Source organism: Citrus clementina, unplaced genomic scaffold (genome assembly GCF_000493195.1).
Source record: "Citrus clementina cultivar Clemenules unplaced genomic scaffold, Citrus_clementina_v1.0 scaffold_1, whole genome shotgun sequence".
In the NCBI taxonomy this organism is placed as follows: domain Eukaryota; kingdom Viridiplantae; phylum Streptophyta; class Magnoliopsida; order Sapindales; family Rutaceae; genus Citrus; species Citrus x clementina.
The window spans coordinates 17,066,432-17,076,784 of NW_006263303.1; the positions used below are offsets into that span (position 1 = coordinate 17,066,432).

The window sequence follows — 10,353 nt, forward strand, 5'->3', positions numbered from 1 at the left end:
CTTTTCATCCTATCCTGGATCAGAAAGGTAAATCGCGAAAAAATGTCAACCATGTCTACGTTTTTTAAAAACAGAGTGATTTTGCTTACTTAGATGATTGTGACTCCCACCCGCATTCTTTTGTCGTACTTCAAAAAGCGACCACCTTGACCCCATAGATTGGATGAAAATTTGTTATACTTAAAAAAGCGACCACCTTGACCCCATAGATTGGGTGAAAATTGTTTTGAGTAATGGACTTGGGATCTCTTGTTCTCAGCCAATTTCCATCCAAAATTGAAACTTTATTTCTTTGATATGAAGCTGAATATCCCTTCCCTCAAAAGCCTGGCTTTATCATTATTAAGAAATCTCTGAATCTCTACACCATAGCCATTCCCTTTAGCTACATAAATCATACAACAGATGAATTTTGGAAGATGAACAAACTCAGGCATCTAAATTTTGGCTCGATCATACCTCCCGCACATCCAGGAAAATATTGCGGCTCTTTGGAAAATCTCAATTTCATTACAGCCACGCATCCTTGCTGCTGTATTGAAGATATATTGAACAGACTACCTAATCCTCAAAATCTCTGGATATGAGGAGATTTATATTTTTATCAATTTTTGATGTCCCAAAGCCTTTGCAGATTCAGATGCCTCAAGTCATTGAAGATGGTGAATGAAAGCAAGATGCCAAGGCTCTTCAAAATCGTCTGTGCCAAATACCTACTTCCTCAAAGTCTAATCCACTTGAGTTTTTCAAATATTGAACAAATGGATGATCCCATGCCTGCACTAGAAACGTTTCCACTTCTTCAAGTGCTCAAACTGAAGCAAAGCTCATATTTAGGTAAATAGCTTACTTGTGGGCGTGATGGTTTCCCAAAGCTCAAGATAGTGCACCTGAATTCAATGCCATGGCTAGAGAAGTGGACTATGAGGCTTGGAGCCATGCCAAAACTGGAATGCTTGATTCTCAATTCTTGTGCTAATTAGAAAAAGATTCCTGAATAGCTCTGGTGCACAAAGAGCTTAAACAAATTCGAGTGTTGGTGGCTTCAGCCGGAGCTGAGACAAAAGCTACGGGACTTCGAGGATAAGGCGCAGTATGACAATCAAGTATATCCTTATGGAATTTGATTTGCATGGATTTAATTAGATGTAAGTTTTTCATTTTATGCTATATCATCAACCTTTAATTATTAATCTAATTTCATACATTTTTTTTTCTTCTCCTCAATATATTTGATAGTACGCAGCTTGCTAATGCTATAAAGTGTTTTCTAATTGTGGTTGCTTCTAATTCTTGTCTCAACATTAGACATGAAGTGTTCATCACAGTTCCTATTGCTGACCCCGACCATTTTCCCTTAATTATTTTTAGAAGAGGAAGAACCCTTGTGTATTGATTGTTGAACAGTCAGGAAAAACTATAATTTCAGATCTTAAATTACTAGCGCAGGTGAAATCATACCGGGAAATATGTCAAGTGTAGTGCAGCAAAAGTTTCAATTTCAACCAGAATCCGGCCTTGATCCTTTCAGTATTCACTTATGTTGTCTACACATTATTGAGTCCTCAGGATTGATACAGGACATTGTTGGGTTTCTTTGTTTTCAAGGATCTGCTACAAGTAATAATGTCAAGTTTTTGGATTCACTGTGTATATTCTATTCGTGTGTCTTCATTCTTGTAATGTGCTTGAAACTCCAACTTAGTGTGGACGTGTGTGGTTTGGTCGTACCATGTGTAATACATGTTAATTGTCATAATTGTCTTAAGGGAATTCTGCATCACTTCCATTAGAAGAAAAGTTTGGATGTAGGCACCATTGTTGCTGAATCTACTGTTGATTTGCTCTATGTTTTCTATATTTTTTTTAATTCAATTTCGGGGATTGCGTTTCTAGCGTTGATTGTTGATACATCAGAGGACTAAATAAAAGAAATAGAAACTGGGGCATATTGCCTAATCTTCAGAATCTCCAATTTTATGGAGATTCAAGTCCTTATCATTCATAAATAACTTGAATGCTGGATTGTTATTATCTTAGATTCTCTAAATAATAATCCAAATAAGAATGTAGGAAAAATATTGATTACAAATGCTTGTTTTGAACAAATACTACCGATTATTTTAAATTTTTGACATAGAAATTATAAATAGTATTAGCATGTGAATTTTAAGGTATTAGCCGATTCTGTCCAATTTTAGAGGTTGTTGCCTCATGTTCACCTTATAGTCGTTGGTTTTTGCTGAAAAAATGAATGTGTATCATTTTTTTTCCCTTTTATTTTCTGTTATACATTGATTCCCCTACTTCTAGCTGATTCTGTTCTCCTTTATAACGAGAAAGAAGTTATTTTTTGTGCGCTTATATATACATGTTAAGCTTGGATATGTGTGGTTTGGTTTGTTTTAATAATATGATTGTGTGGTGTCATCGGTAATACTTTTTAAGGGTGCAATCAAATGAGTTTATACCTTATAGTGAATTTGGTTAATTTCAAGATATCATTTTTTGGGATCTTCGGCTTTGGTTGCTAATACAAAATTCCTCAAATCTCGATTGGAATTTGGGAATCCGTCCTAAATGATACAAGATTTGATAAAAGTTTCTCATTCTGATTTATTATTCGAGTTGAGATTCAAGATCTAATTTTCTTCCAACTTAATATTCAAGACGGGATTTGAGATGTCTGAAAATCTCATTCGAGATCCCTTAGGCAATCAAATGGGTCCATATATCCTTATAATGAATTTGGTTAAATTCAAGATACCCTTTTTTGGGATCTCCCGCTCTAACTGTTAATACGTGAACCTAGGCTGGCAAAATTATCCAGATACCAATCGAGATACAAACCCTATATAAGATTTGTTACAAATTTCATATCCCAATTTTCAATGTAGGTCAGGATTTAGGACCCCATTTTATACCGATTCATAAATTTCTTTATTTAGACAATAACTGATGACATATTATTAGTTCAAAGCTCACGGAGTAAAGGTTGAATTATTGGTGCAATCATCCGCAATTTTCTGCAAGCATGCAACATATTAAACAAGAGAATATTTAATTATTTTTTGGGTTCTGTTATTACAATAATGATTTTGAAGATATTAGTTGGAGAAAAATGGTTTTTTTAAGTCATTTTCAATCTTGAGAAAAAGTTTTCTTGCTGGCACACACTGTCTTTTATCTATATTCTAGTCTTCCATTATGTTAAAAAAAATAAATATGAAAATAAAAAGAAAATAGGACATCATCAAGTATCAATCAAAGATCAATTTGTTTTATCCACTTTCAGGAAAGAAAAGGTAAAAGCAATCCCACTGGGGACCATAAAGTTTATCTCAAAAGAAAAAGCACTACAATAGTCGAACACAAAGAAGAGTAATAATGAGTAGAGCTGGCAAAACGGGTCATCGGGTCGTGTTCGTGTCATGTCAGCTTCGTATCGTGTCAAATTTAGGTCGACCCAAACCCGACCCATTTAATAATCATGTCAAAATATTGAGACCCAAACCCGACACGGAAAAATAATCGGGTAACCCAATAACCCGTTTAATATCTATATATTGAACAAAAGTTACATCAAATATTTATGCACTATAGTACATACGTATGCACATACATACATACATAATTTATCGATACTATAAAATATACATATCTACGAATATATTACACATTTACACTATTGAGGTTTTAATTATATATATATACATATACATATATATATATATATATATATATTATAAAATATACATGTCTAAATGTATTTAAAATTTTATAAATAAAACACTGTGTTTATATTCACCCTTTTAAAGAATAAAAAAAAAATCATCTCTAATATTTGAGTTTTAATGATAAGAATATGTAAATTATTTTAAAATAGAAAATATAATCGGATCATTGATCGGGTAAATGGGTCAAGAATTTTAACCCTAACCCGACACGGAAAAAAATAGTGTTGACCCGGACTCGACCCATTTAATAATCGTGTTAAATTTGACGACCCATACCCATTTATTTATGTCGTGTTCGTGTCGGGTAATCGGGTCGTGTCAAATTTTGCCAGCTCTAATAATGAGAAAGGAGTTGCATATAAGTTGAAGATTTTTATTTTTTTTTTAAAGAAGGGCCCGACATCATGATGCTTTCAATTAGCGAAGGATATATGAAAAAGAGATGAATATTGCACTTTAGATTTGGATAATTCCGATTGGATTTTGAATTGTTTGGATTAGGAAAAAAAAATCATTCAAATCCAACCTAAATCTCAAATACAATCAATTCGATTCAAAATAAATAGATATTTCAGATGAATTTGGTTTTAGATTGTTTAGTATTTAAATTCAAATAGTATTTTAAATTCGGATTGAATTCGAATTTAGGTCTTTTTGATAATTTTTACAAAACAATCCTGAATTCTATATATATATGTAGAGTAGTTCAATCCAATCAGATTGTTTAGATTAAAACATCCAAATTCAAATCAGATCTATTCGAATCCAATCCAATGCACACCTTTAGCCCTATTGAATGATCATCTAACCATTGAAACTATAACGCATTCTGTTGTAGTCTGTAGAGCGCTTGAAAAGAAAATATCTAAACAATAGGGACTATTATGCATTAGATGCATCAATGAATCAAATTCTAAGGTGATGCTTTTTTTCTTTAGACAAGCTTTATGGTCCCAGTGGAATTATTTTTAATCTTTCAGTCTTTTGAGAGGGCAAAAAAGAAACTAGTCTTGATAGCTTATTTTACTTTCTTCATACATATACATATACATATAACACAAATTATAAGACACCCTTTTATCTTCTTGCATAATTAATATTTTATATACACGTACATTATACCTCAGGTTTTGTGCAAAAAATCATTATTGTACATCAATAATTTCTCAATATAATCCCTCTTTATCAATCAGTATCCCCACGACATCTACAGCATTTAGTTTTAAGATTCATTTTCTAGTACTGCTCTGCCTTAATCTGTTCTGCCTCAACAGCCACCTGAACTTGATTCAACTTCTTGACAGAAGGAGGTATTGGTGCCATCCTCAGTTGATTATGTTGACTAATGTTGAATTAAAAGGAGAGCTTTTAACAATTTTTTTTTAATTATTTTCTTTGCATGCTAGGGCTACTGGCTACTGACTACCGAGAGTAAAGGAGATATGGACATCAACCTTGGACTATTTTCAGAGAGACTGAGAAGGGTGCTAGCTGCTGAAGAATTCACGGTGCCCGATGCTGCTGAACAACCTATTCAGAACCTTTACACTGAGACTGAAATCGTTGCTTCTTGGCTGAGGGACTCTGGATACAACACTGCTTGGTTTATGTAGCAAGTCAATGCAGAAGAGGGTTAAACTCTGGCAAAATTAGAAGATTTTAAGGCTATCATTGACAAAATTCATTGTTTTTCATACGTATCTGAGAATGTGATTGACACATTTGCTATTAGCATCACTCAACAGAAGAGTCAAAGCAGATGCAGCAAGGACATTTGTGATGCTCTGCTAGGACTCCAAAGCAAAATCATTGATATAAAACAACGGATGCAGCAAGTTCAGCACATCCACTCCCGAATCGTTGATGAGCTCAAATCGTTTGAACCAAAAGCCGGTAATTTTCCTGCATCCTTGTCTTTTAAGAATAGGGACACGGTGGGTCTAGATAATAAAATGGAGGAGTTATTAGATCTACTGACAGAGGGACCGCCTCAACTTTCGGTAGTGGCCATACTCGATAGCATTGGATTGGACAAGACGGCTTTTGCCGTAGAGGCTTACAGCAGCAACTATGTGAAGTATTATTTTGATTGTCACGCTTGGGTTGAAGAGTCTTTATTGTATGATGCTGACCAAATATTATACGACATTATTAAGTTTGTGATGCCTTCAAGTAGGTTGAGTGAAATTATGGAAGAAAGTTCGGAAATGAAAAAAATTATTCTTCATGAATATCTAATGACCAAGCGTTATTTGATTGTGCTTGATAATGTGTGGAGAATATCAGTATGGGATGTTATTCGAGAAATACTTCCCGATAGTCAGAATGGAAGTAGAGTATTGATAACACTCAGTCGAATTGAGATCGTCGCCTCATTTCAGTTCGAAAATGGAGAGAACATTGGGCTTGATTTTCTGCCCACTGGAGGACCATTGAGAGTTACATACCAAGGATGGCCTTTCCACATCTTATATCATGAAAGCATCTCACTGAAAGAAAATATAGAGGAAGCACTTGATGAACCCCGGGGGCTTCAAGTCCTTGCATATTGTATGTTAACTTTTTACTTGAAACTTTGTTGTCTCTACTTATCTGTGTTTCCTGTACACTTTGAGATATCCACCAAGCAATTATATCAGACGTGGATAGCCTAAGGTTTCATTCCAAACAACAATGAGGCAACTGCCGAGAAATACTTAGAACAGCTAATCAATGGAGGCTTTGTTATCCTCATTGAAGAAGCCAAGGGATTTGTATTTATATATAAACATTTAACCATGCATGAACAAGAATTTTAAGGATAGAGACTCTTTCCACACGCGTGTACGCGAGGGGAGGGGGGCAAATCCATGACCGATTTGGTTGAACTTGTGTGCGCCCGCGAATGTCAGCCCAAGCACGCATGGCACGTGTTTTATTTCCTTTTAAATTTGTTGTAATAGTTTCACACCTTTTGAATTCAAAAGATTTGTAATAGCTTCGCAATTATTTTGGGCTGTTCTGCAATTCAATTTTTGAATTGAATTGTTTAAAATTCAATGGCTGTTACAGCAATTAAATTGCATATATTGAATTCTGAAATTCAATTTTTATGCTATTGTTACGTACCCACATGAGTATAAAAAGGCACCTTCTTCTTCTGTTTTTACACACACTGAAACCAGCACACAGAGCACTTACAATTTTTCTTTCTTCCTTCTTTTGTCTTGTTTTCTGATCGAGTTTACCGTTGTTGTAGTTCGCCGGAATTATCTGTCTGTGCTTGACAGAAAATTCGTGCCCGTTGTATCCTGGGAAACAGTTACCAGTAAACCTAAAGCACTTCAATAGGTGGTAAATCTGTTTTAAGGACACTGTATTACAGGCCTCGAGTTTATTTTCTTCAGTTGTTATTTTTTTTCCTGTTGTTTATATCAGTTGTTGTTTTGCTGTAGTCAAATTAGCTACTAGTTTATTTGTTTAACTCACTGTGATTATTTTTTATAACATTGAAATCGTCGCCTCATTTCAGTTTAAAAATGGAGAGAACATTAGGCTTGATTTGTGCCCACTGGAGGACCATTGAGAGTTACATACCAAGGATGGCCTTTCCACATCTTATATCATGGAAGCATCTCACTGAAAGAAAATATAAAGGAAGTACTTGATGAACTCCGAGGGCTTCAAGTCGTTGCATATTGTATGTTACATTTTTACTTGAAACTTTGTTGTCTCTACTTATCTGTGTTTATTGTATACTTTGAGATATCCACCAAGCAATTATATCAGTTGTGGATAGCTGAAGGTTTCATTCCAGACAACAATGAAGCAATTGCTGAGAGATACTTAGAACAGCTAATCAATGGAGGCTTTGTTGATGTAGGGAAGAAAAGTGACAGAGGCAGAATCAACACGTGCTCTATTCCTGGGCGTTGCAGTCTTGCGTTGTTGACTGGGGCTTTCGAGGGGGAATTTGTCATTTCCCCAATCATGGATCAGGAAGTTAAATTACGAGAAAATGTGAAACGCTTCACCGCTCATGGAAATTTGAATGATTTTGAATTTTTAGATCATTTTGACTCGTTCCTCCATTCTTTGTTGCACCTCACTTTAGGAAGCCACTACCTTGACCCCAATTATTGCGAGAAAATCTGTAAAATGTTCAACTTTCTTAGAGTATTGGACTTGGGATCTCTTGTTCTCATCCGATATCCTTCCGAAGTCGAAAATTTATTTCTTTTGAGATATCTAAACTTGAATATCCCTTCCCTGAAAAGCCTTCTGTAACGCCACAAATTTCCATAATATTAAATTATAGAAATTGGGCTTTCATTGATAATTATGGGTGGCCTATAACCCTTATTAAGAAAGGGATACTAAATTATAAATAGAGGTTATTTATGAGATAGTTTTGAAAAAGGGTTATTTTTCCTTATTAAATAGGGTTTCTTAAGATTCCCTATAAATTCATACTTTTCCTCTTCCATAACCCTTAGTCCATGACATTTATTCTTCTCCTCTGCTGCTCTTTACGCTCCTACCCAAATCCTAGGATTCAAACCTTTGTTTAGGACAGAATCAAAGCAACGGGTAAGTTATTCTCCTTATTCTCAACAGATTTCTAATCACTCTATCTAGGGTTTATATTGGCACGATTCTAGATGGTTATAGATCATAATGCATGATTTAGAATGTATTTAGGCTTTGTTTAGGGTTTTGATTTATTATGAGTTTAGTTAATCAATTCTTGACGTACGTATTAAGCACACAGGATAATTCTGAACAGCATGAGTATCTCGAATTTAAACCTATATTTTCTGAAAGAGTTTTCTTATGAAATTTATATTTCTGGAAACTAGACATGTAGGGCTTCTTGAGTAAATTTTATTTCTTTAAATTCGACTTCGGTTTCAATTTTATATGTATTTTCGAAATAGAAACCACTGCACTGGAAAACTACGATTCCAGCATTGCGATCGGATTCACAAGATTATTTGTACCACAAATGAACTCAGAAAATTCGGAAAGTTTATATGTAGGTTAATATATGTGTTTAGGATTCCCAGTTTTAATTTCATAATTTTCTGATTATTATTTTATTTTATAAAAATCAAAGAACCCGTTCTGTTTGGTTTAGATTATGTGAAAACAGTTTCGAATTTGCTGAGAAGCAAATAGTTTTTAAAATGTTTTTGATGTCAGATCCTCTTACCAATTTTACATGGGGTACTCATGGATGTCCAGAATAGTTTCATAGAATATTATATCATTCTGAGTTTTAGATTAAGAGTTAAAATTCTGAGAATCAGACCTGTACGGGTATGAATTAGAAAATCAGATTCCTATAATAAGTTATTAATTGTCATATCTTGTATTTGTTTAAGGTATTGAAGGTGATTGAGGCTCTTAGAAGCTTAGAGGTGTGTTAATTCAAATTCATTTGTCGAGGTAAATAACTTCATTCCTAATGTACTGGATATGTATAAGTATTTTGATATTATTATTATAAGTATAAATGTTGTTATACTACTTAAAGGATTAATTGATTTTGATAACAAAATTAGTTTTATGTAAATGTTTTCAAACCCAAATTCTTTTTAACAAAGTATTTTATAAATGTTTTTAATATGTAAATGATTTTATGACATGACAACCTTTTATGATTTTATCTTTAAAATGTTATACAAGCCTAAATTATTGATATGAACTTTTATGAAACTGATACGAATGTTTTGTACCTATGTTTGATTTCAATTATTGATGATTGTATGAGATTCTTAATGTTTTGGCTCATTGTCCATAGTTATTCTGATTCTGATTCTGATTCTGATCGTAATATACGATAAAATTTTGGAGAAACAAAATTTCATGATATACCAAATTTTATCTTGATTCACACCATCTTACCATCCACCTTATGAATAACACATCATTTAAAAAAAATTAGGATAAAATCACTCGGGATAAAAAAAGCAGAATAACATTTGAGATGTCTAGTTTTTAATTAAGTCTGTGTATGTGTATGCTGAAGAAAAAAATTATGATCAGAATCAGAATTGGATGTTCGAGCTGTGGTTTCGGTAATGGGGTGAATTGGCATTTTGATAACAAAAAAATTAGGTTTCTTTTAATACAATTTTACAAATTTTGTTTAATCTAAATCAAACATAGGTACAAAACATTCGTATCAGTTTCATAAAAGTTCATATCAATAATTTAGGCTTGTATAACATTTTAAAGATAAAATCATAAAAGGTTGTCATGTCATAAAATCATTTACATATTAAAAACATTTATAAAATACTTTGTTAAAAAGAATTTGGGTTTGAAAACATTTACATAAAACTAATTTTGTTATCAAAATCAATTAATCCTTTAAGTAGTATAACAACATTTATACTTATAATAATAATATCAAAATACTTATACATATCCAGTACATTAGGAATGAAGTTATTTACCTCGACAAATGAATTTGAATTAACACACCTCTAAGCTTCTAAGAGCCTCAATCACCTTCATACCTTAACAAATACAGATATGACAATTAATAACTTATTATAGGGATCTGATTTTCTAATTCATACCCGTACAGGTCTGATTCTCAGAATTTAACTCTAATCTAAAACTCAGAATG

General features: G+C 33.2%; 1 pseudogene; it reads left to right on the forward strand.

Moving 5' to 3' along the window:
* Positions 1-5,689: 5,689 nt before the first annotated feature.
* LOC112095681 lies at positions 5,690-8,003 on the forward strand (annotated as a pseudogene).
* Positions 8,004-10,353: the final 2,350 nt, after the last annotated feature.